Raw genomic sequence first — 26,086 nt, forward strand, 5'->3', positions numbered from 1 at the left:
AGCTCAGCCATTGTGGCCAACTGGGGAGTGAACCATCAGATCAAAGACCTCTCTCTCTCTCTCTCTCTCGCTCTCTCTCTGCATCTCCTTTCTCTGTGTAACTCTGACTTTCAAATAAATAAATAAATCTTAAAAAAAGAAATGAACTAAGGATATGAACAAGCATTTTTAAACGGATGAAAAATAAATGGCCAAGAGACACATGAAAAGATCTCCCCATCATTTTAATTGGGGAGAGGCAGAATTCCCTACACTTGAACCCACAATATGGTGACCATTCAGACAAAACTCAGCCTTTACCAAATAGACTCTCTGAGGATAGAGAGGAGGGAAAAGCAGGATTTCTCATGTGCACCTCCCACCTGTCATCTGAATGTTCTCCCTCTTTCCAATTGTGCCTCCCTTCCAGCTTCATCCACTTCTGAGGAAAATCCAATTTACCAACAGTGCTGGGGAGGATGTTTCCTTCCATGAAATGAGACACCGTATGGCACACTATGATATCCACAACATTGTGAATTTTCCCGCTGGATTTCGTTTGCTGATTAAAATTGGGGAGTTTTCCTCTGAGAGTGCACACGGCCAAGAGTTGGTCCTCAATGAAGACATGATAGAATGGCCTGTTGCATTTAAGGAGGTGTGGATCCATGGGAATATTGGATACATATGGAGGTTCTGAATAGAATCTGAGAGGAGATTATGTGTGAGAATTTAAATAAGCATTCAACTCTCATTTCACATCTTGGCTTCCAAAGTTATGGTGTTCCTTACACATATAAGAACCAGTGTGTATTAGAAGTGCACATGTGTATTAGATATTGTTGTTTTTTACTTTTGGCATATTTATGCATCCTGAGGTTGAGTGACTAGAATGAGCAAGGTTAAGGAATGGAGACAGAGATCAATATACAGAAATAAATTACTAAATGCATGTATACACAGATTCTAAAATTTTATTTCAACTTTTTTTATTTATATAACTTGAAAAAATTTCATGTATTATATATATATATATTTATAAGCATAGTGATATTTTAATCACTTGGTGAGAGTCATTATTATGTTTTGATGCAGTATGAACACAAGTAAATTATGAGTTGACTATTTGTAGAAACTATTCCCATTTTCCTTTGTCATTGTGCTGTGAATCAGTTCAGTTTTCATGTATTATGTATATATATATATTTATAAGCATAGTGATATTTTAATTACTTGGTGAGAGTCATGTTTTGATGCTGTATGCACACAAGTAAATTATGAGTGGACTTATCCATCACCTATTTGTAGAAAAAATTCCCATTCTCTATATTTTCATTGTGCTTTCCAACCAGTTCAGTTTTTCTTCTGAATTGTACCTCATAGCTGTGTTGAAATACCCTAGACAATTATATGGGTGATTTGTTTAACTGTTCTGCATGATTACTAACTTAAAACCTGAGTAGCACCCTTACTGCAAGTATGGCCCAAGTAATATCATTTCCTTTCTTTTTTAAAAAAGTATTTATTTTATTTGAAAGAGTTACAGAAAGAGAGAGAGAGAGAGAGAGAGAGAGAGAGAGAGAGAGAGAGAGAGAGAGAGTCCATCTACTTATTCATGCTCCAGACAGACACAATTGCCCAGGTTCAGCATGGCAGATGCCAGCAGCCAAGTTTACTTGGGTTCAGGGGACCCAAGCACTTGGGCCATCTTCTGCTGCTTTTTTCATTTCATTAGCAAGGAGCTGGATTGATATGGATCTACTAGAACACAAAACAATGTCCAAATGTGTTGCTGGTATTGCAGGTGGTGGCTTTACCTGCCATGCCACAATACTGAAGATATTTTTGTTTTTTACATTGACATATGATTGAAAGAGAGACAAATTCACCAGCTAGCCTGTTCTTAATCTTTTAAACAGGTCTTCTCCATTTGAGTATAAGTAAGAAAAACCTTAAACCTGATGACCCCAGATAAATATTCTAACCCATGTGATTACAAGGCTTCTCCTGAGAGACCCTGGGGACAGTAGAGAAGAGGGTTTGGAAGACTCCATGCCCATATGAAATACGGGAAATTCATCATTTTATAGAAATTAAAGCACTGAAAGAAATATCTCTGGGTGACAAGATGAGTCCACATAGCCCTATATGCTAAGGAGGTTGTTTGAATGAGTTTCTGCCAAATGGAGATAAACATCATACCTGGAACAGGACTGCTGAAACCTCCTCTATTGTTTCTTGGTATACATCAGAGCAGGCAGGACTCACCACAACATTGCAAAGGAATGTTTCCTTAACAAGGAAGAAAGAGCAAATTGTGAAATGGAAACACAGAGTCTTCCTTTTCCACACAGATGCAGAGCAGTGCATCCCATGTGCAGATCACGAGTACCCAAACCAGGAAAGAAGTCGCTGCCTCCCTAAACTGGTGACATTCTTAGCCTTTGAAGAATCCCTGGGGATGGCTCTGGCCTGGATGGCTCTGTGCTTTTCTATCCTTACAGCTGTGGTCCTCTGGATCTTTGTGAAGCACCAAGACACTCCCATCGTCAAGGCCAATAATAGGACCCTCAGCTACATCCTGCTCATCGCTCTCCTCCTGTGCTTCCTCTGTTCCTTACTCTTCATTGGCCATCCCAACACAGCCACCTGCATTCTATAGCAAATTACATTTGGCCTTAGGTTCACAGTGGCTGTTTCCACCATGCAAGCCAAGACCATCACTGTGATTCTGACCTTCAAAGCACTGAAACCTGAAAGAACCATCAATTTCTGGTATCAAGCACTTCTAACTTCATCATACCCATATACTCCTTGTTCCAACTGGCTCTTTGTGGCATCTGGTTGGGAATCTCTCCTCCCTTTATTAAGTTAGATGCACTCTCTTAGCATGGTCTTATTATCCTGGCATGCAGGAAATTTTCCTTCCCTGCCTTCTATTGTGTCCTGGGCTATTTGGTCTCCTTTGCCCTGGCCAGCTTAACTATGGCTTTCCTAGCCAGGAATCTGGCTGACACATTCAATGAAGCCAAGTTCAGCATGCTGGTGTTCTTTTTTTCTGACAAGCAGAGTGGACAGTGAGAGAGAGAGAGAAAGGTCTTCCTTTTTCCTTTGGTTCCCCCCCCTCCAATGGCATCTGTGGCTGGCACGCTGCGGCCAGTGCACCATGCTCATCCGAAGCCAGGAGCCAGGTGCTTCTCCTGGTATCCCATGTGGGTGCAGAGCCCAAGGACTTGGGCCATCCTCCACTGCTTCCTGGGCCACAGCAGAGAGCTGGACTGGAAGAGGAGCAACCGGGACAGAATCCGGCGCCCTGACCAGGACGAGAACCCAGGGTGCTGGCACCACAGGTGGAGGATTAGCCCATTGAGCCACAGTGCTGGCCTTTTTTTTTTCATGCTGGTGTTCTGCAGTGTCTGGGTGACCTACCTGTCTGTCTACAAACGGGAAAGCCATGGTGGCCATGGAGGTCTCCATCTTGGCCTCCAGTACAGGGCTCCTGAGCTCCATCTTTGCCCCCAAGTGTTATATTATACTCATAAAACCTGATAAAAATACTTTGAAATGTTTAAAGAACCAACACAGTTCTAGTGGATCCTGAAAGTTTTTTCATGAGTTTCTTCACATTTTCCTACTTTAATCAAAAAACAAAGGGCAGCAGCATTTCAACCGTATCAAATAAGCAAAACTATAAACCATTGTTGGTTAGGAAGTTAGCCCAGCTATTAAGATGACCATGTCCCACATGACAGTAGTTGTGTCTGTAACTGGGCTATGACCCCTCACCCCACTCCAGATTCCCAGGAAAATAAACCCTTTGAGTCAGTGGTGACAACTCAGAGCTATTGGGCCCCTGTCAGTTTACATTTTTTCTGGCTCTTGGCTCTGGCCTCCATCCAGGCTCAGCCACTGCAGGCACTGAGAGGTGAATCAGTGAAATGTTGTTCTCCAACCATCTCTCTCTTTCTCTCTGTTTTTCTCTCTCTGCCTCTCAAAAAATACAATGCATACTAGAAGTATTTTAATATGAAATAAGAGTAATATTTAAAACTGAAACACAGGAGACCAAGTTTTAAATCAAGTTGTAAATAGCAATGTCATTTTATGATAGGGCTATGCCTGAACTTATAGACACTGTTTACTGCTTAGGAGATTTGTCATTCTATAAGACTGCTGTGTGAACTGCTTCCCATGTTCAAACATTCTCACTGTTCTAATTCTTTTTTTAAACTTTTATTTAGTAAATATAATTTTCCAAAGTACAGTTTATGGATTACAATGGCTTTTCCCCCCCATAGCTTCCCTCCCACCTGCAACCCTCACATCTCCCGCTCCCTCTCCAATTCCATTCACATCAAGATTCATTTCGCATTATCTTTATGTACAGAAGATCAATTTAGTATATATTAAGTAAAGATTTCATCAGTTTGCACCCAGACAGAACATAAAGTGTAAAATACTGTTTCAGTACTAGTTATAGCATTAATTCACATTGCACAATACATTAAGGACAGAAATCCCACATGAGGAGTAAGTACACGGTGATTCTTGTTGACTTAACAATTTGACACACTTGTTTATGATGTCAGAAATTTTCCTAGGCTCTAGTCATGAGTTTCCAAGGCTATGGAAGCCTCTTGAGTTCTCTGACTTCGATCTTATTCCAACAGGGTCATAGTCAAAGTGGAAGTTCTCTCCTCCCTTCAGAGAAAGGTACCTCCTTCTTTGATGGCCCATCCTTTCCACTGGGATCTCACTCACAGAGATCTTTCATTTAAGGATTTTTTTTTGCCAGAGTGTCTTGGCTTTCCATGCCTAAAATACTCTGCTGGGCTCTTCAGCCAGATCCCAATGCCTTAAGGGCTGATTCTGAGGCCAGAGTGCTGTTTAGGACATCTGCCATTCTATGAGTCTGCTGTGTATCCCCCTTCCCATGTTGGATCATTCTCTCCCTTTTTTATTCTATCAGTTAGTATTCACAGACACTAGTCTTGTTTGTGTGATCCTTTTGACTCTTAGACCTATCATTATGATCAATTGTGAACTGAAATTAATCACTTGGACTAGTGAGATGGCATTGGTATATGCAACCTTGATGGGATTGTATTGGAATCCCCGGAACGTTTCTAACGCCACCATTTGGGGCAAGTCAGCTTGAGCATGTCCCAAATTGTACATCTCTTTCCTCTCTTATTCCCACTCTTTTTTTTTTTATTTTTTTTTATTTTTTTATTTTTATTTTTTTATTTTTTTTGACAGGCAGAGTGGACAGTGAGAGAGAGAGAGACAGAGAGAAAGGTCTTCCTTTGCCGTTGGTTCACCCTCCAATGGCCGCCGCGGCCGGCGCGCTGCGGCCGGCGCACCGCGCTGATCCGATGGCAGGAGCCAGGAGCCAGGTGCTTTTCCTGGTCTCCCATGGGGTGCAGGGCCCAAGCACCTGGGCCATCCTCCACTGCACTCCCTGGCCACAGCAGAGGGCTGGCCTGGAAGAGGGGCAACCGGGACAGAATCCGGCGCCCCGACCGGGACTAGAACCCGGTGTGCCGGCGCCGCTAGGCGGAGGATTAGCCTAGTGAGCCGCGGCGCCGGCCTTTATTCCCACTCTTATATTTAACAGGGATCACTTTTCAGTTAAATTTCAACACCTAAAAATAAATTTGTGCTATGTGTCCCATGTTAGATATTTAAGAGATGTTTCCAAATACATGCATTTTTAAAATTTATAGAAGGCAATGAACCTTCTGGTAAATGTTTCCTAATGGTTGAAATTGCTTGCCAAGTTTTCCTTTGATATGGGTACTGTCAGTAAGCAATCTGAGACTTCCTTCCACATTTCTCTATTCTAAGCCTGGCTTTTTCCCTCATTTTTCTATTCTCTTCAAGGTGGAAACTGACTCTATGCTAAAAGATTCTCTAAGATTCAAAATTTTTTATTTAGTTCTTGTAAAAGGGATGGCTAACATTTTCTGTAATAATAGTATAGCAAAGGGACAGCTTAAATTATGATTTCATAGCTAGATTTACTTTGCCGTGGGCACAGTAAACAGAAAAACCTCCCATTCAGACCAAATAAAGGGAGTGAAAGTTTTAAAGTGATGACATAGCTTTCCTCATGGGCATTCTCTACCTCAGAAAAACACTACTAGAACATGCTAGTGACTATAGACTTCCAGTTTAGGCCACTGGAGACTAGGGATGGGACTTGAGCACTCCCTTGACTTGCATCCTCTGGTCTGTTTAAAAAAAAAAAAAAACAAGGATCAGAAGAAAGCTAGGTATCAGACACAATGTAAAGATAGGTGGCAGGCCTATTAACAGCGGCTCTCTTCAGTAATCTGCCCTCAAAGAGACCCAACAGGCCAGTCCATTGCAGTGGCTTTCAATGTGGAAAGCTAGGACTTCAGCAGAAAGTCAGCTTATGAAGAGCCTTGACAGCTCTGCCAGCAAAGAGGTGGATCATCGGAAATGGAACTGTCCTGGAGTTGAAAGACACCCAGGTCAGAGCCACATATCTTTCTAGCTCTAAGCTGAAAATCCCTTCACTCAGCCCAGCTTCCAAAGTAACCACTGCTGCTGAGGGGTTGGCCAAGTACAGCCGGTAATAGTGCAGACAGAAATGTAAATTTCCTGTTAGAGTTGCCAACTGCCTTTGCCTGGCCAGCTCTCCTCCCATGCCAGGTAGGTAATAGAAATCAACATGGTGTTTTCCCCAAGGAGGTTCACGCCTCCCTTGGGATGTGCCCATTGGGCAGAGATAGATAGGCCTGGGCCACATAACTGACAAGGCATTAAAGCCCAACAGATTATTATCTGGCCCCTTCTGTCAGTTTATATTTTCCTCCCAATTGGGGGACTTATTTGTGGCTTTGAAAGCACCTTTCTTAGGTTCTCCAATAATGACTATGTCTTTTGTTCTAGACCCTATCTAGCTCATCTGGGGCCTTGTTCCTTTGTAATTATAGCCTCTACTCTAACATCAATGCCTCTACTCCCAACCTGTGTGTATTTATGGTGCTCTAGCCCAATTAATGTTGCATAATTGTTCAGAATTTCTCTACAGACAAACCCCTCTATCCGAAAAAAAAAAAAAAATGATGAGTGGCTTTTCTCCTGGACTTGGCTGGGATCAGCTTTAAACCACATCTGTCAAACAGTCCTCACAAGGGTCTAGAGACCACTCTCATTTCCTCTTTTATATGAGATCCTCTCATTACTTGTTTAATGCCACTCTTAGGATCATTAGTTGCTTTTCTCACCCTGTCTTTTATATTACCATGTCTGTTTAAGTGTTTACAGGAGGTGATAATGGAATTAACCAGGCCTTCAGCAACCAGGTGGTCAAACAAATGCTGCTACAAGGATATACTGGGCTCTCCACTGAGGAGAAGTGAAGTGGCTTGAGACATCACTCCATGCAGGCAGAGTGTACCTCATCACCCCATGTCAGTGGAAAGTAGCTCTAAACAGATAATCAGGGCCAGCGCTGCAGCAAAATGGGTTAATATCCTAGCCTTCAGTGCTGGCATCCCATATTGGCACCGATTCAAAACCCAGCTGCTCCACTTCTGATCCAGCTTCTGACATGGCCTGGAAAAGCAGTAAAAGATGGCCCAAGTCCTTGGGCCCCTGAACCCATATGGGAGACTCGGAAGAAGCTTCTGGATCCTGGATCCTGGCTTCAGATCAGCATAGCTCCAGCCATTGCAGCCATCTGGGGAGTGAACCAGCAGATGGAAGATTCTCTTTGCCTCTCCTTTTCTCTCTATGTAACTCCAACTTTTGATAGTTTATGAACTTAAATTAATCACTTTAACAAGTAAGATGGCATTGGTACATTCTACCTTGATGGGATTGAATTGAAATCCCCTGGGATGTTTCTAGCTCTACCATTAAGGGTAAGTCCGAATGAGCAGGTGCCAAATTGTACATATCCTCCCTCTCTTATTCCCACTCTTACATTTAACAGGGATCATTTTTCATAAATCTAAATGCCTAAAAATAATTGTGTGTTAACTAAAGAGTTCAACCAATGGTATTAAGTAGAACAAAATAAAAAACACTAAAAGGAATAAAATAGTAAGTTGTTCCTTGACAGCCAGGACAAGGGCTGAACAAGTCATTGTTCCTTTTAGTGTCCATTTTGCTTCAACAGGTTTCCTTTTAAGTGATCAGTTAGTTGTCACTGATCAGGGAGAACATATTATATTTGTCCCTTTCAGACTGGCTTATTTCACTCTGCATCCTATTGAATGGGGAAGAGTTGGAAGCATTTCCACTGAGATCTGGCACCAGATGGGAAGGCCCACTCTCACCACTGCTATTCAACATAGTACTGGAAGTTTTAGTCAGAGCCATCAGGCAAGACAAAGAAATTAAAGGGATACAAATTGGGAAGGAAGAAGTCAAATTATCCCTCTTTGCAGACAATATGATTATTTACTTAGGGGATCCAAAGAACTCTACTAAGAGACTATTGGAACTCATAGAAGAGTTTGGCAAAGTAGCAGGATATAAAATCAATGCACAAAAATCAACAGCCTTTGTATACACAGGCAATGCCATGGCTGAGAAAGAACTGCTAAGATCAATCCCATTCACAATAGCTACAAAAACCATCAAATACCTTGGAATAAACTTAACTAAGAATGTCAAAGATCTCTACAATGAGAATTACAAAATCGTAAAGAAATAAATAGAAGAGGATACCAAAATATGGAAAAATCTTTCATGCTCATGGATTGAAAGAATCAATATCACCAAAATGTCCATTCTCCCAAAAGTAATTTATAGATTCAATGTGATACCAATAAAAATACCAAAGACATTCTTCACAGATCTGGAAAAAATGATGCTGAAATTCATATGGAGACACAGGAGACCTCGAATAGCTAAAGAAATCTTGTACAATAAAAACAAATCCAGAGGTATCACAATACCAGATTTCAGGACATATTACAGGGCAGTTGTAATCAAAACAGCATGGTACTAGTATAGAAACAGATGGATAGACCAATGGAACAGAATAGAAACACCAGAAATCAATCCAAACATCTACAGTCAACTTATATTTGAACAAAGATCTAAAACCAATTCCTGGAGCAAGGACACCTATTCAACAAATGGTGCTGGGAAAACTGCATTTCCACATGCAGAAGCATGAAACAAGACCCCTACCTTATACCTTACATAAAAATCCACTCAACATGGATTAAAGACCTCAGTATACAACCAGATACCATCAAATTATTAGAGAACATTGGAGAAACCCTGCAAGATATAGGCACAGGCAAAGACTTCTTGGAAAAGACCTCAGAGTCACAGGCAGTCAAAGAATGAATTAACAGTTGGGATTGCATCAAATTGAGAAGTTTCTGTACTGCAAAAGAAACAGGAAAGTGAAGTGCAACTGAAAGAATGGGAAAAAGTATTTGCAAATTATAGCACTGATAAAGGATTAAAAACCAGAATCTACAAAGAGATCAAGAAACTCCACAACTACAAACCAAACAACCCACTTAAGAGATGGGCCAAGGACCTAAATAGATATTTTTCAAAAGTGGAAATCCACGGGCCAGTGCCATGGATCACTTATTTAATCCTCTGCATGCGGTGCTGGAATCATATAAGGGAATCAGGCTCTAGTCCCTGTTGCTCCTCTTCCAGCCAATCTCTCTGCTGTAGTACGGGAAGTCAGTGGAGGATGACCCAAGTGGTTGGGCCCTTGCACCTGCATGGGAGGACAGGAAGAAGCACCTGGCTACTAGCTTTGGATCAGCATAGTTCCGGTCATAATAGGCATTTGACAGGTGAACCAATGAAAGGAAGATCCTTCTCTCCTTCTCTCTATCTGTCAAATAATAATAATAAAAAAAAGAAAATCCATATAGCCAACAGATAATAATAAGAAATATTATTTTAATTACATTATAATAATACTATTATAATTAATATAATTATAATGGTATTATAATAATTATTATAACATAATAATAATAATAATCCAAATAGCCAACAGATCTCTAGCCATCAGGGAAATGCAAATCAAAACCACAATGAGTTTTCACCTCACCCCAGATAGAATGGCTTACATACAGAAGTCAAATAACAACAGATGCTGGCAAAGATGTGGGGAAAAAGGCACACTAATCCATTGCTGGTGCGAATGTATACTGGTAAAGCCACTATGGAAGACAGTTTGGAGATTCCTCAGAAACCTGAACATAGCCTTACCACATACCCACCCATCCCACTCCTTGGAATTTACCCAAAGGAAATGAAATTGTCAAATAAAAGAGCTGTCTGCACCTCAATGTTTATTGCAGCTCAATTCACAATATCTAAGACATGGAATCAACCTAAATGCCCAGCAACAAAACACTAGATAAAGAAATTCTGGGATATGCACTCTATAGAATATTATGCAGCAGTAAAAAAAGATGAAATATGGTCATTTGCAACAAATTGAAGGATCTGGAAAACATGCTGAGTGAAATAAGCCAGTCTGAAAGGGACAAATATCATATGTTCTCCCTGATCAGTGACAACTAAATGAGCACTTAAAAGGAAACCTGTTGAAGCGAAATGGGCACTATGAAAAACAATGACATGATCAGCCCTTGTCCTAACTGTTGAGGAACAACTTACTATTTTATTCCTTTTAGTGTTTTTTGTTGTTGTTGTTGTTGTTCTACTTAATATCATTGGTTGAACACTTTAATTAACACACAATTTTTCTTAGGCATTTAAATATATGAAAAAGTGATCTCTGTTAAATCTAAGAGTGGGAGGAGATATACACTTTGGCACCTGCTCATTTGGACTTGCCCTAATGGTAGATCTAGAAATGTGCAGGGATTCCAATTCAATCCATCAAGGTGGCATGTACCAATGCCATCTCATTAGTCAAAGTGTTCAGTTTAATGTTATAATTGATCATAATGATAGTATTAAGTCTCAAAAGCAAAGCATAAACAATACTAGTGTATGCTAATAATAACTGAAGAATTAAAAAGGAGATAATGGTCTGACATGGGTAGCAGGATACACAGCAGACTTATAGAATGGCAGCTGTTCTAAACAGCACTCTGTCCTCATAATCAACCCTTAAGACATTTGGCTCTGGCGAAAAAGCCCTTGAGACTTTCATAGGTATGGAAAGACAAGACACAGTGCCAAAAAAATAACCTAAATGTAAGATGTCTGTGTGCGAGATCCCATCAGAAAGAATGGACCATTACAGAAGGAGGTAACTTTCTCTGAAGGGAGGAGAGAACTTTCACTTTGACTATGGCCTTCTCCTAATAAGATAGGAGTTTGTGAACACAAGAGGCTTCCATAGCCTTGGCAACTCATGACAAGAGCCTTGACTGATTACTGATGTCATAAATAAGAGTGTCAATTGTTAAATCAACAGCAGGGGTCACTGTGCACTTACTCCCCATGTAGGATCACAGGTTTTTTTTTTTTTTTTTACTTTTATTTAGTAAATACAAATTTCCAAAGTACAGTTTATGGATTACAATGGCTCCCCCCCCATAGCTTCCCTCCCACCTGCAACCCTCGCATCTCCATCTCCCGCTCCCTATCCATTCCATTCACATCAAGATTCATTTTCAATTATCTTTATATAAAGAAGATCAATTTAGTATATATTAAGTAAAGACTTCATCAGTTTGCACCCAGACAGAACATAAAGTGTAAAATACTGTTTGAGTACTAGTTACAACATTAATTCACATTGCACAATACATTAAGGACAGAGATCCTACAAGAGGAGTAAGTGCACAGTGACTCCTGTTGTTGACTTAACAAATTGACACTCTTGTTTAAGGCGTCAGTAATCTCCCTAGGCTCTAATCATGAGTTGCCAAGGTATGGAAGTCTTTTGGGTTCACCGACTTCGATCTTATTTCAACAAGGTCATAGTCAAAGTGGAAGTTCTCTCCTCCCTTCAGAGAAAGGTACCTCCTTCTTTGATGACCTGTTCTTTCCACTGGGATCTCACTCGCAGCGATCTTTCATTTAGGGATTTTTTTTGCCAGAGTGTCTTGGCTTTCCATGCCTAAAATACTCTCCTGGGCTCTTCAGCCAGATCCCAATGCCTTAAGGGCTGATTCTGAGGCCAGAGTGGTGTTTAGGACATCAGCCATTCTATGAGTCTGCTGTGTATCCCCCTTCCCATGTTGGATCATTCTCTCCCTTTTTTATTCTATCAGTTAGTATTCGCAGGCACTAGTCTTGTTTGTGTGATCCTTTTGACTCTTAGACCTATCATTATGATCAATTGTGACCTGGAATTGATCACTTGGGCTAGTGACATGGCATTGGCACAAGCCACATCGATGGGATTGTATTCGAATCCCCTGGCACGTTTCTAACTCCACCATTTGGGGCAAGTCAGCTTGAGCATGTCCCAAATTGTACATCTCCTCCCTCTCTTATTCCCACTCTTACATTTAACAGGGATCACTTTTCAGTTAAATTTCAACACCTAAGAATAACTGTGTGTTAATTACAGAGTTCAACCAATAGTATTAAGTAGAACAAAAAATTTGAAAAGGGATAAAGTATTAAATTGTACATCAACAGTCAGGACAAGGGCTGATCAAGTCACTGTTTCTCATAGTGTCCATTTCACTTCATCAGGTTTCCTTTTTGGTGCTCGGTTAGTTGTCACCGATCAAGGAAAACATATGATATTTGTACCTTTGGGTCTTGCTTAATTCACTCAGCATGATGATTTCCAGATTCCTCCATTTTGTTGTAAATGACGGGATTTCATTTTTATTACTGCTGTATAGTATTCTATAGAGTACATGTCTCATAATATATTTATCCAGTCCACTGTTGATGGGCTTTTGGGTTGATTCCGGTCTTAGCTATTATGAGTTGATCTGCAATAAACATTGAGGTGCAGATAGTCTTGTTTTTTCCAATTTAATTTCCTTTGGGTAAATTCCAAGGAGTGGGATGGCTGGGTTGAATGGTAGGGTTATATTCAGCTTTCTGAGGAATCTCCAGACTGACTTCCACAGTGACTTGACCAGTTTGCATTCTCACCAACAGTGGGTTAGTGTCCTTTTTTCTCCACATCCTCACCAGCATCTGTTGTTGGTAGATTTCTGAATGTGAGCCATTCTATCCGGGGTGAGGTGAAACCTCATTGTGCTTTTGATTTGCATTTCCCTGATTCTAGTGATCTTGAATATTTTTTCTTGTGTTTGTTGGCCATTTAGATTTCCTCTTTTGAAAAATGTCTATTGAGGTCCTTGACCAATCTCTTAAGTGGGTTGTTTGTTTTGATCTCTTTGTAGATTCTGGTTATTAACCCTTTATCTGTTGCATAGTTTGAAAATATCTTTTCCCATTCTGTCAGTTGCCTCTTCACTTTCCTGACTGTTTCTTTTGCAGTACAGAAACTTCTCAATTTGATGTAATCCCAAATGTTAATTTTGGCTTTGACTGCCTGTGATTCCAGGGTCTTTTCCAAGAAGTCTTTTCCGGTACCTATATTTTGCAGGGTTTCTCTAATGTTCTCTAATAATTTGATGATCTTAGGTCGTAGATTTAGATCTTTAATCCCATCCAAAATAGGCACAAAAAACACAAATACCTTGGAATAAACTTAACCAAGGATGTTAAAGATCTCTACGATGAGAATTACAAAATCTTAAGGAAAGAAATAGAGGAGGCTAACAAAATATGGAAAAATCTTTCATGCTCATGGATTGGAAGAATCAATATCATCAAAATGTCCATTTTCCCAAAAGCAATTTATAGATTCAATGTGATACCAATAAAAATACCAAAGACATTCTTCTCAGATATGGAAATAATGATGCTGAAATTCATATGGAGACACAGGAGACCTCAAATAGCTAAAGAAATCTTGTACAATAAAAACAAATCCAGAGGCATCACAATACCAGATATAAGGACATACTACAGGGCAGTTGTAATCAAAACAGCATGGTACTGGTACAGAAACAGATGGATAGACCGACCAATAGAACAGAATAGAAACACCAGAAATCAATCCAAACATCTACAATCAACTTATATTTGATCAAGGATCCAAAACCAATCCCTGGAGTAAGGACAGTCTATTCAATAAATGGTGCTGGGAAAACTGGATTTCCACGTGCAGAAACATGAAGCAAGTCCCCCAACTTACACCTTACACAAAAATCCACTCAACAATCAGTATTTATTAAGATTTTTTGGACAACGTGGCATCCCCACAAGGAACACTGCTTGACCATGCTCCTCCTGTTTCTGGGAAAGAAACCTCACTTAAATCACAATGCCAAGAAATATTTGTTAAACAATCAATAGCCAGGGCAAACAGAACGTGAAGCATGTTAATTAGATGTCTTAGCAAATAAGAACACTTACATTGTCTGCACATTGATAAATAGAAATTAATTCAGTCTCCAGAATTTTAGGAATAGCAATTTAATATAAAATAACATTGCTGTTATAGCCTTGATGCACATCCGAGGTTTGATTTACACCATGATTTACTTTACTCAATTTAAAATTTTTCCCTAAACTCCATTACTAACTCTGAGAGGGAGAGAAAAAGAAGTTTAGTGATAGAGACAAAGAGAAATCCTATTCAATGCCTCATACCTCCTCAACCCCAGTGCTTGTTCCTGGGTCGAGGCTACAACCAACAACAGGGAGTCAGACCCAAGAATTTTACATGGATGGCCAGGACAAAGTTACATGAAGATTCACCACTTCCTCCAGGGCCCTAGGAATCAGTAGCCCAGGTCAGGAGCAAAAACCAGAGCCAGAAACTGATGCCATTCTCTCAGATCACTAGGCTAAACACCCAACCCACCAGTTATATTTAAAGGAAAAATCAATTTCATTTCCTTCATATAGCTTAAATGCCACTTCAGTCTGGATTATCGGTCCTAAACTCTGAATATGTGACAGCTAAACAAGTGGAAATCTTTAGAATCCCTTAGAACTTGCTCTTTTCTTTAAGTCTTTCAAAGAATTCTTTTCAGGCCTTATGAGAATAATGTAGCACTTGGGGAGGAAGATGCAGCCCAGGAGCCCTGCACTGGAGGCCAAGATGGAGAAGACCTCCACGGCCACCATGACCTTCCCCTTGGTGCTGTGGTAGACAGGCAGGAAGGTCACCCAGACACTGCAGAACACCAGCATGCTGAAGGTCAGGAACTTGGCTTCATTGAATGTGTCGGGCAGGTTCCTGGCTAGGAAAGCCACAGTGAAGCTTGCCAGGGCCAAGGAACCCAGGTAGCCTGGGACACAGTAGAAGGCAGTGGCCGAGCCCTTGTTGCACACCAGGATGATATGGCCATGCTCAGAGTGTGTATCTAACTCAGTGAAGGGAGGAGAGATTCCCAACCAGATGCTACAGAGAGCCAGTTGGATCAGGAAGCAGATGGGAATGAGGGAGTTAGAAACTCCTGATACCAGCAATCGCCTGATAGTTCTTCCAGGTTTTGTAAGCTTGAAGGCCAGAAGCACAGTGATGGTTTGGCCAGCACAGTAGAAACAGCCACTGTGAACACAAGGCCAATGCTATTTGCTGGAGGAGGCAGGTGGCTGTGTTGGGATGGCCAAGGAAGAGTAAGGAGCAGAGGTAGCACAGGAGGAGGGCGATGAGCAGGATGTAGCTGAGGGTCCTGTTATTGGCCTTGATGATGGGAGTGTCTCGGTGCTTCACAAAGACCCAGAGGACTGCAGCTGTGAGGACAGAGAAGCACAGAGCCATGCAGGCCAGAGCCATCCCCAGGGATTCCTCAAAGGCTAAGAAGGTCACCAGCTTGGGGAGGCAGTGGTTTCTCTCCATGTTTGGGTACTCGTGATCTGCACATGGGATGCACTGCTCTGCATCTGAGGAAAAAGAGAGACTCAGGATTGATACTTAATTGCTGCCTTTTTCTGTCCAGGAAAGGCGTCACTTTTGCACTGCCACTTTGAGAACAGACTGACTCTATCATATACCAAGATGCACTAGGGTAACTCTGCATTCCCAATCCAGGGAGAATGCTCTCTTCCTAGAATCAGTGGGTGCTCCTAGCTTTTGTCTCAGAGACAATCTGGACACACACAAGCACCTATGTGATGAGCTACGAATTCCCATATGATGGTAATTTTTTTTTTTTGTTTCTTGTTTCATATACTTAGTGGGTGTTGCACATCACTCTGATAAATTATTTGTTATAATCTTTACACCTGATAAATGTATTCTTTCTCTGAAGTGTGAAAAATTAAGTGCTTTCTACTGCTGCATTAATGGTCATTGAATTATTATTTTTGAGCAATAAAAACTATTTTTGGGCCGGTGATGTGGCTCAGCAAGTTAATGCCCTGGCCAGCACCCCATACAGGTGCCGGTTCCATTCCCAGCTGCCCCTTGATCCAGCTCTCTGCTATGGTCTGGGGTAGCAGTAGAAGATGACCCAAGTCCTTGGGCCCCTGCACCTGCCATGGGAGACCTGGTAGAAACTCCTGGCCCCTGGCTTCTGGTCAGTGCAGCTCTGGCCATTGCAGCCATCTGGGGAGTGAACCAGCAGATGTAAGACTTCTTTCTCTGTCTCTACTTGACCCTGTAACTCTGTCTTTCAAATAAATAAAATAAATCTTTTAAAAAGTATTATCTGCTCTGTATTTTGAATAATGGAAGCATTTTCTAATTAGTGTATGTCTACTTTACATAATTTGATATATTTGGCTTTCATAGGTAATTCCTTAAATGTTTATCTTGTGCAAAGACCCTTTTTAATGATGCCAATCTGCATCCTTTATGATTATATATTGTCTTCATATTTCACACGCATAATGCTAAATATGGTACAAGAGTAATAAAACATTTCTGTATCAACTTGCACCGTCCCTGTACATTGCATTTATGCATGAAAATACATGGATTTGCTCTTCTAAGGAAGCATAACTAAGCTTGGTGGTGATGCTTTTTACATGTATTGCCTAGATTTAAGCACAGCCCATTGGAAGAGCTCAGATTAGGACTGCCTCTCTCAGAATTGGAGGGTAAAATAAGATGTCTTGTCAAATCAATAGCACAATTAAGCCCAAAAGGATGAGCGCCACCAGAAACCAGTCTACTCATAATGTGGTAGACATAGCAAGCGATCATAAAATGGATGTATGGAGATAACAAGTGAATGTTTGTATTCATAGCAATGGTTCACTACAATCTCATTACAAAAATTCTTGGTTTTTTTCATTTTTTGTTTTTGTTTTTGTTTTTTTTTAACTTTTAATTAATAAATATAAATTTCCAAAGTACAACTTTTGGATTACAGTGGCTTTTCCCCCCTATAACCTCCCTCTCACCTGCAACCCTCCCATCCCCCACCTCCCACTCTCTCTCCCATCACATTCCCAATCACAATTCACTTTGGGTTATTTATTCTTATTTTAAATTTTTATCAATGTAAAGAGAACAGATTTCATATATTTTATAGAAACAACTCTAAAATGGTAGCCATACTTCCCTCCTCCCTTCCCTCCCAGAATACTCCTCCTTCCTTCCTTCCTTCCTTCCTTCCTTCCTTCCTTCCTTCCTTCCTTCCTTCCTTCCTTCCTTTCTTGTTTTAACTTTTACAATAATACAAATTCAATTGCTTTATAACCACAGACTTAATGCACCATTAGCCATAATGTTCAAGAAGTAAAATGTAGAAACAGCACACTGTTCCACAGGGGTATAGAAAAGAGCTAAAAACATAATGAAATCCTAAGATGTCAATTTAATTCTTAAGCAATGCTTTTTTGTAGTCTATATTAACTACTAAATATCAGAGAAAACATATGATGATATTTATCTTTTGGGGACTGGATTATTTCACTGAGCATAATGGCTTCCAGTTGCATCACTGTTGTTGCAAATGGCAGGATTTCATTCCTTTTTTGGCTGAGTAGTATAATTATGACAGTGGAGATATCAGTAGAAATGGATACGGTTTCTACCTGTCTGATTGGAAATGTCTCTGTCTGTGCAAAAAGTGCAAGTATAGCAGCAGACAGGTCTTCCTTCCTGTGGCACTTTCCTGAATCCTGGGCCACAGCTCTGGCTACACACAGATTGAGGAGTCTGAAAGGAAAAAGTAGAAACATTCATCTTGATTATTGGCCACATTGATAGAATTTCAATGCTTAACCCCTCACAACAGAAAATGTGACCTTCAGTTTAAGGTCATCTCTGTGTCTCCTCCGACCCCTGCCATGTCATCATTAGCTAGGTGGCTAACTTGGAGCTTCTGTGGTCATCAGTGTACTTTGTCAACATGTACCAAATATTACAAATGTACTTAACCACTTTTATTTCACACATCACCAACTAACATCCCCTGCCATTTATCTCTTATTGAACCACTATATCCAAAATATGTTTAATGTGGGTTTCTATGTGGCAATGATTCTGAAAACTAGAATGTCTGAGAAAAAATTGACCATGAACTCATACTTAGTTGATTAGAATATTTTATAGCACAGATAAAAGAAACAAAAGACATGATATGGAGGCACATCACTGAGAGTAACTATGAAAAATTCAGGTCAACATAGAAATGGTTAGAATGTGTTACGAAACAATAATTGTGTTTAGTACATTTCTGATATTTTCCATTCAGGCAGGCCATTAATTTTAGAGATAAACACATCACTTGGGTCCAATGCATTGTTGTTATATTTGGTCATGCAGAAAATATCATATTTTGGAAACATGACAAATTATTGTCAATATCAAGATGTTATGTAGAATAAATTGTGGAAGACTGAGTAGCATGTGAAATGAAAAAAGGAAATGCTATCTACAAAGAGGTGAATGATAAGTCAACCCATAGTCCACTGTGTTCATCATGCATCACAACATAAAGACCCTCACCATATGTGATTAAGGTCTTCAGAATATATAGATATATTTAGTATTTATGTGTCTATACACTAATCTCTCTATTTCTTTTCATTTATAGCCTTCATTCTATTCACTAAACATCTACAAAATATATGTGTTCAAATTAAAAAAAATAAATCAGGGGCTGGTGCTGTGGCACATTAGGTTAATCCTCCACCTTTGGCACTGGCATCCCCTATGGTCACTAGTTCTAGTCCTGGCTGTTCTTCTTCCAATACAGCTCTCTGATGTGGCCTGGGAAAGCAGTAGAAGATGGCCCAAGTCCTTGGACCCCTTTACCCATATGGGAGACTGGATGGAAGCACCTGGCTCCTGGCTTCAGATCAGCACAGCATGGCCATTGCAGCCATTTGGGGAGTGAACCACTGGATGGAGGACATTTCTCTCTGTCTCTCCCTCTCACTGCTATAACTCTACCTCTCAAATAAATATTTTTTTTTATCTTTTATTTAATGAATATAAATTTCCAAAGTACGACTCATGTGTTACAATGGCTTCCCCCCCCCATACCGTCCCTCCCACCCACAACCCTCCCCTTTCCCACTCCCTCTCCCCTTCCATTCACATCAAGATTCATTTTCGATTATCTTAATATACAGAAGATCAGCTTAGTATACCTTAAGTAAGTATTTCAACAGTTTGCTCCCACACAGAAACATAAAGTGAAAAATAATAGATGATTTTTTTTAAATGATGATGAAATCAGATCAGACCTATTGTCATGTTTAATCCCAGTGAGAGTCAAGTTGGGAATTGATAATTTCTTTCCTTCTTTTTTTTTTTTTTTTACAGATCAGTTTAGTGTACATTAAGTAAAGATTTCAGTCGTTTGCACCCCCATAGAAACACAAAGTGAAATATACTGTTTGAGTACTCGTTATAGCATTAAGCCTCAGTGTACAGCACGTTAAGGACAGAGATCCTACATGAGGAGTAAGTGCACAGTGACTCCTGTTGTTGACTTTACCAATTGACACTCCTGTTTATGGCATCAGTAATCTCCCTATGCACCAGTTATGAGTTTCCAAGGCTATGGAAGCCCCTTGAGTTCTCCGACTCTTATCTTGTTTAGACATGGTCATAGTCAAAGTGGAAGTTCTCTCCTCCCTTCAGAGAAAGGCACCTCCTTCTTTGAAGACCTGTTCTTTCCACTGGGATCTCACTCACAGAGATCTTTTTGCCAGAGTGTCTTGGCTTTCCATGCCTGAAATACTCTCATGGGCTTTTCAGCCAGATCCGAGTGCCTTTAGGGCTGATTCTGAGGCCAGAGTGCTATTTAGGACATCCGCCATTCTATGAGTCTGCTGAGTATCTCACTTCCCATGTTGGATCACTCTCCCCTTTATTTATTCTATCGGTCGGTGTTAGCAGATACTAGACTTGTTTATGTGCTCCCTTTGACTCTTAGTCCTTTCATTATGATCAATTGTGAACTGAAATTGATCACTTGGAGTAGTGAGATGGCATTGGCACATGCCACCTTGATGGGATTGAATTGGAATCCCCTGGTATGTTTCCAACTCTACCAATTGGGGCAAGTCAGCCCGAGCATGCCCCAAATTATACATCTCTTCCCTCTCTTATTCCCACTCTTATGTTTAACAGGGATCACATTTCAGTTAATTTTCAACACTTAAGAATAACTGTGTGATAATTACAGAATTAAACCAGTCATATTAAGTAGAACAGACAGAAAAACTACTAAGAGGGATAATGTATTAAGTTGTTCATTAACAGTCAGGGCTATGCTGATCAAGTCACCATTTCTCATAGTGTCCATTTCACTTCAGGAGGTTTCCTTTTTGGTGTTCAGTCAGTTGTCACCGATCAGGGAGAACATATGGTATTTGTCCCTTTGGGACTGGCTTAATTCACTCAGCATGATGTGTTCCAGATTCCTCCATTTTGTTGCAAATGACTGGATTTCGTTGTTTCTTACTGCGGTATAGTACTCTAAAGAATACATATCCCATAATTTCTTTATCGAGTCTACCGTTGATGGGCATTTAGGTTGGTTCCAGGTCTTGGCTATTGTGAATTGTGCTGCAATAAACATTAGGGTGCAGACTGCTTTTTTGTTTATCAATTTAAACTCCTTTGGGTAAATTCCAAGGAGTGGGATGGCTGGGTCGAATGGTAGGGTTATATTCAGGTTTCTGAGGAATCTCCAGACTGATTTCCATAGTGGCTTGACCAGTTTGCATTCCCACCAACAGTGGGTTAGTGTCCCTTTTTCCCCACATCCTCGCCAGCATCTGTTGTTGGTAGATTTCTGTATGTGAGCCATTCTAACCAGGGTGAGGTGAAACCTCATTGTGGTTTTGATTTGCATTTCCCTGATTGCTAGTGACCTTGAACATTTTTTCATGTGCCTGTTGGCCATTTGGATTTCCTCTTTTGAAAAATGTCTATTGAAGTCCTTGGCCCATCTCTTAAGTGGGTTGTTGGTTTTGTTTTTGTGGAGTTTCTTGATCTCTTTGTAGATTCTGGTTATTAACCCTTTATCTGTTGCATAGTTTGCAAATATTTTTTCCCATTCTGTCGGTTGTCTCTTCACTCTCCTGACTGTTTCTTTTGCAGTACAGAAACTTCTCAATTTGATGCAATCCCAATAGTTGATTTTGGATTTGACTGTCTGTGCCTCCCGGGTCTTTTCCAGAAATTCTTTGCCTGTGCCAATATCTTGAAGGGTTTCTCCAATGTTCTCTAATAACTTAATGGTGTCAGGACGTAGATTTAGGTCTTTAATCCATGTTGAGTGGATTTTTGTGTAAGGTGTAAGGTAGGGGTCTTGCTTCATGCTTCTGCACGTGGAAATCCAGTTTTCCCAGCACCATTTATTGAATAGACTGTCCTTGCTCCAGGAATTAGTTTTAGATCCTTGATCAAATATAAGTTGGCTGTAGATGTTTGGGTTGATTTCTGGTGTTTCAATTCTGTTCCATTGGTCTATCCATCTGTTTCTGTACCAGTACCATGCTGTTTTGATTACAACTGCCCTGTAGTATGTCCTGAAATCTGGTATTGTGAAGCCTCTAGCTTTGTTTTTGTTGTACAAGATTGCTTTAGCTATTCGAGGTCTCTTGTGCCTCCATATGAATTTCAGCATCATTTTTTCTAGATCTGCGAAGAATGTCTTTGGTATCTTGATTGGGATTGCATTGAATCTATAAATTGCTTTTGGGAGAATGGACATTTTGATGATGTTGATTCTTCCAATCCATGAGCATGGAAGATTTTTCCATTTTTTGGTATCCTCTTCTATTTCTTTCTTTAAGGTTTTGTAATTTTCATCGTAGAGATCTTTAACGTCCTTGGTTAAGTTTATTCCAAGGTATTTGATTGTTTTTGTAGCTATTGTGAATGGGATTGATCTTAGCAGCTCTTTCTCAGTCATGGCATTGCTTGTGTATACAAAGGCTGTTGATTTTTGTGCATTGATTTTATATCCTGCCACTTTGCCAAACTCCTCTATGAGTTCCAATAGTCTCTTAGTAGAGTTCTTTGGATCCTCTAAGTACAGAATCATATCGTCTGCAAAGAGGGATAGTTTGACTTCTTCCTTCTTGATTTGTATTCCTTTGATTTCTTTTTCTTGTCTGATGGCTCTGGCTAAAACTTCCAGAACTATGTTAAATAGCAGTGGTGAGAGTGGGCATCCCTGCCTGATGCCAGATTTCAGTGGAAATGCTTCCAACTTTTCCCCATTCAATAGGATGCTGGCTGTGGGTTTTTTTATAAATTGCTTTGATTATATTGAGGAATGTTCCTTCTATACCCAATTTGCTTAGAGTTTTCATCATGAAAGGGTGTTGAATTTTATCAAATGCTTTCTCTGCATCAATTGAGATGATCATATGGTTTTTCTTCTGCAGCCTGTTAATGTGGTGAATCACATTGATTGATTTGCGAATGTTGAACCATCCCTGCATACCAGGGATGAATCCCGCTTGGTCTGGGTGGATGATTTTCCTGATGTGTTGTTGTATTCTATTGGCCAGAATTTTATTGAGGATTTTTGCTTCTATGTTCATCAGGGATATTGGTCTGTAATTTTCTTTCAGTGCTGCATCTTTCTCTGGCTTAGGGATTAAGGTGATGCTGGCTTCATAGAAAGAATTTGGGAGGATTCCCTCTTTTTCGATTGTTCTGAATAGTTTGAGAAGAAATGGGATTAGTTCTTTAAATGTCTGGTAGAATTCAGCAGTGAATCCATCTGGTCCTGGGCTTTTCTTTGTTGGGAGGGCCTTTATTACTGTTTCAATTTCTGTTTCAGTTATGGGTCTATTTAGGTTTTCGATGTCTTCATGGTTCAATTTTGGTAGATTGCATGTGTCCAGGGATCTATCCATTTCTGATAGGTTTTCCTGTTTGCTGGCATACAGGTCCTTGTAGTAATTTCTGATGATTCCTTTTATTTCTGTGGTGTCTGTTGTTACGTTTCCTTTTTCATCTCTGATTTTATTGATTTGGGTCTTTTCTCTTCTTTTTTTAGTTAGTTGGGCCAATGGGGTGTCAATTTTGTTTATTTTTTCAAAAAACCAGCTTCTCGCTTGGCTGATTTTTTGTAATGTTTTTTTGGATTCAATCCTGTTAATTTCTTCTCTGGTTTTAATTATTTCTCTTCTCCTACTAGATTTGGGTTTGGTTTGCTGCAGTTTTTCTAGGTCCTTGAGGTGCGCTGAAAGCTCATTTATTTGGTACCTTTCCAATTTCTTGGTATAGGCACCTATTGCTATAAATTTGCCTCTCAATACTGCTTTTGCTGTATCCCATAAGTTTTGATATGTTGTCTTGTTGTCTTCATTTAGTTCCAGAAAGTTTTTGATTTCTCTTTTGATTTCTTGAATGACCCAGTGTTCATTCAGGAGCATGTTGTTCAGTCTCCATGTGTTTGCATACTTTCTGGGGTTTCCTGAGTTGCTAATTTCCAGCTTCATCCCGCTGTGGTCTGAGAAGCTGCATGGTATGATTCTAATTCTTTTAAATTTGCTGAGACTTGCTTTATGGCCTAGTATGTGGTCAATCCTAGAGAAGGTTCCATGCGCTGCTGAGAAGAATGTGAAGTCTGTAGATGTAGGGTTGAAAGTTCTGTAGATATCTGTTAGATCCATTTGGGCAATAATGTCAATTAAATCTGCTGTTTCCTTGTTGATCTTCTGTCCGGATGATCTGTCTATTTCTGAGAGTGGAGTATTGAAGTCCCCCAGTACTATTGTATTGGAATCTAAATCTCCCTTTAAGTCCCTTAACATATCTTTTAAATAGACCGGTGCCCTGTAATTAGGTGCATATACATTTATAATAGTTACATCTTCCTGTTGAATTGAACCCTTAATCATTATATAGTGTCCCTCTTTGTCTCTCTTAACAGTTTTTGTATTAAAGTTTATTTTGTCTGATATTAATATGGCTACACCTGCTTTTTTTGGGTTTCTGTTGGCATGGAATATCTTTTTCCAACCTTTCACTTTCAGTCTGCATGCCTCTCTGTTAGAGAGATGTGTTTCTTGTAGGCAACAAATAGTTGGGTTGTGTTCTGTGAGCCAGTCAGCTAAACGGTGTCTTTTAACTGAAGAATTCAGACCATTAATGTTCAATGTGACAATTGATACGTAGTGACTTTGCCCTGCCATTTTCCCGGAAATATTTTCTAGTATATGCTTTGAGCTTCCCATGCTCTTTTACTGGTAGGTGTTCTTCCTTTCCCTTCTTTCATATTGATGGCCGTGTTTCTGTGTTTCTGAGTGTAACACATCTTTAAGTATCTTTTGCAGGGCCGGACGAGTGGCCACAAAGTCTTTCAATTTCTGTTTGCTATGAAAGATCTTTATTTCACCTTCATTCACAAATGAGAGCTTGGCAGGATATAATATTCTGGGCTGGCAATTTTTCTCTCTTAGCACCTGTGCTATGTCTCGCCATTCCCTCCTAGCTTGTAGGGTTTCTGATGAGAAGTCAGCTGTGAGTCTGATTGGAGATCCTCTGAGAGTAATCTGACGTTTCTCTCTTGCACATTTTAGGATCTTTTCTTTATGTTTCACTGTGGTAAGTTTAATTACCACGTGTCGTGGTGAGGATCTCTTTTGGTCATGTTTATTGGGGGTTCTATGAGCTTCCTGTACTAGGATATCTCTGTCCTTCTCCAAACCTGGAAAGTTCTCTGCTAGTATCTCACTAAAAAGGCCTTCCAATCCTTTCTCTCTCTCCATGCCTTCAGGAACTCCTAGAACTCGAATGTTGGTTTTTTTAATAGTATCCTGTAGATTCCCAACAATATTTTTTAGGTTTCTAATTTCCTCTTCTTTTCTTTGGTTTGACTGTATGTTTTCCTGTGCTCTATCTTCTAAGTCCGATATTCTCTCTTCTGCTTCACCCATTCTGTTTTTAAGGCTTTCTAATGTGTTTGTCATTTGATCTATTGAGCTCTTCATTTCATTTTGATTTCTCTTCACTATAACACTTTCCTGTTCTACTAGTTTCTGAGTTTCATTTTGACTCTTCCTTAAAATTTCGTTTTCACGAGAGAGATTTTCAATCTTGTCCATTAAGGATTTCTGTAGTTCAAGGATTTGCTTTTGAAAACTTCTAAATGTTCTTATCATAAATTTTTTGAAATCCGTATCTTGCATTTCTTCTATCTCATCATCTTCATACTCTTGGCTTGGGGTGTTTTGCTTATTTGGAGGCATCATAGTGTCATCGTTGATCTTGCTCCCTCTATTTCTGTGTTTGTTACTCGGCATAGTTAATTCTTCTTGTGTCACTGTGCGTTTTTTTTTTCTTTTTTTTTTTATTTATACTGTGTCCGTGTTAAGTGGACTGCCTGCTGTTGGAGGAGCCTTGGAGGCTTGAGATGGGTGCGGCCTGAGAGCTCTGCCTGGTTCTTCCAGGTTAAGGGTGTGCAAAGGTGACACCCTCAGGTTATGTGTGGTAAATCTCTCTCTTTTTATTTCTTTCTTTATTTTATTTATTCAGGGGGTAAGTAACACCGCAGGGCAGGGCTGTGCAGAATTGATGGTATTTAGCTTCCAGTCTTTGGCTCCTCTGGACTCCCACTGGGTTGCCTAGGCTACTGAATTGTAGTGACTCAGTTCCTTAGCTCTCCCCCATTGATATGTAAATTCAGAGAGCAGGCCTGCTCTTTGTCTCTTGGGAATTCTTCTAGCCTTGCAGCCTTGTAACCTT

The 26,086-nt window shown here is 40.1% G+C and overlaps 1 pseudogene; it reads right to left on the reverse strand.

Annotated features, from left to right (window-relative positions):
• Nucleotides 1-14,940: 14,940 nt before the first annotated feature.
• LOC127486825 (vomeronasal type-2 receptor 116-like) overlaps nucleotides 14,941-26,086 on the reverse strand; it is a 55,486-nt pseudogene continuing 44,340 nt past the window's right edge.

Source organism: Oryctolagus cuniculus, chromosome 16 (genome assembly GCF_964237555.1).
Source record: "Oryctolagus cuniculus chromosome 16, mOryCun1.1, whole genome shotgun sequence".
NCBI classification, from domain to species: domain Eukaryota; kingdom Metazoa; phylum Chordata; class Mammalia; order Lagomorpha; family Leporidae; genus Oryctolagus; species Oryctolagus cuniculus.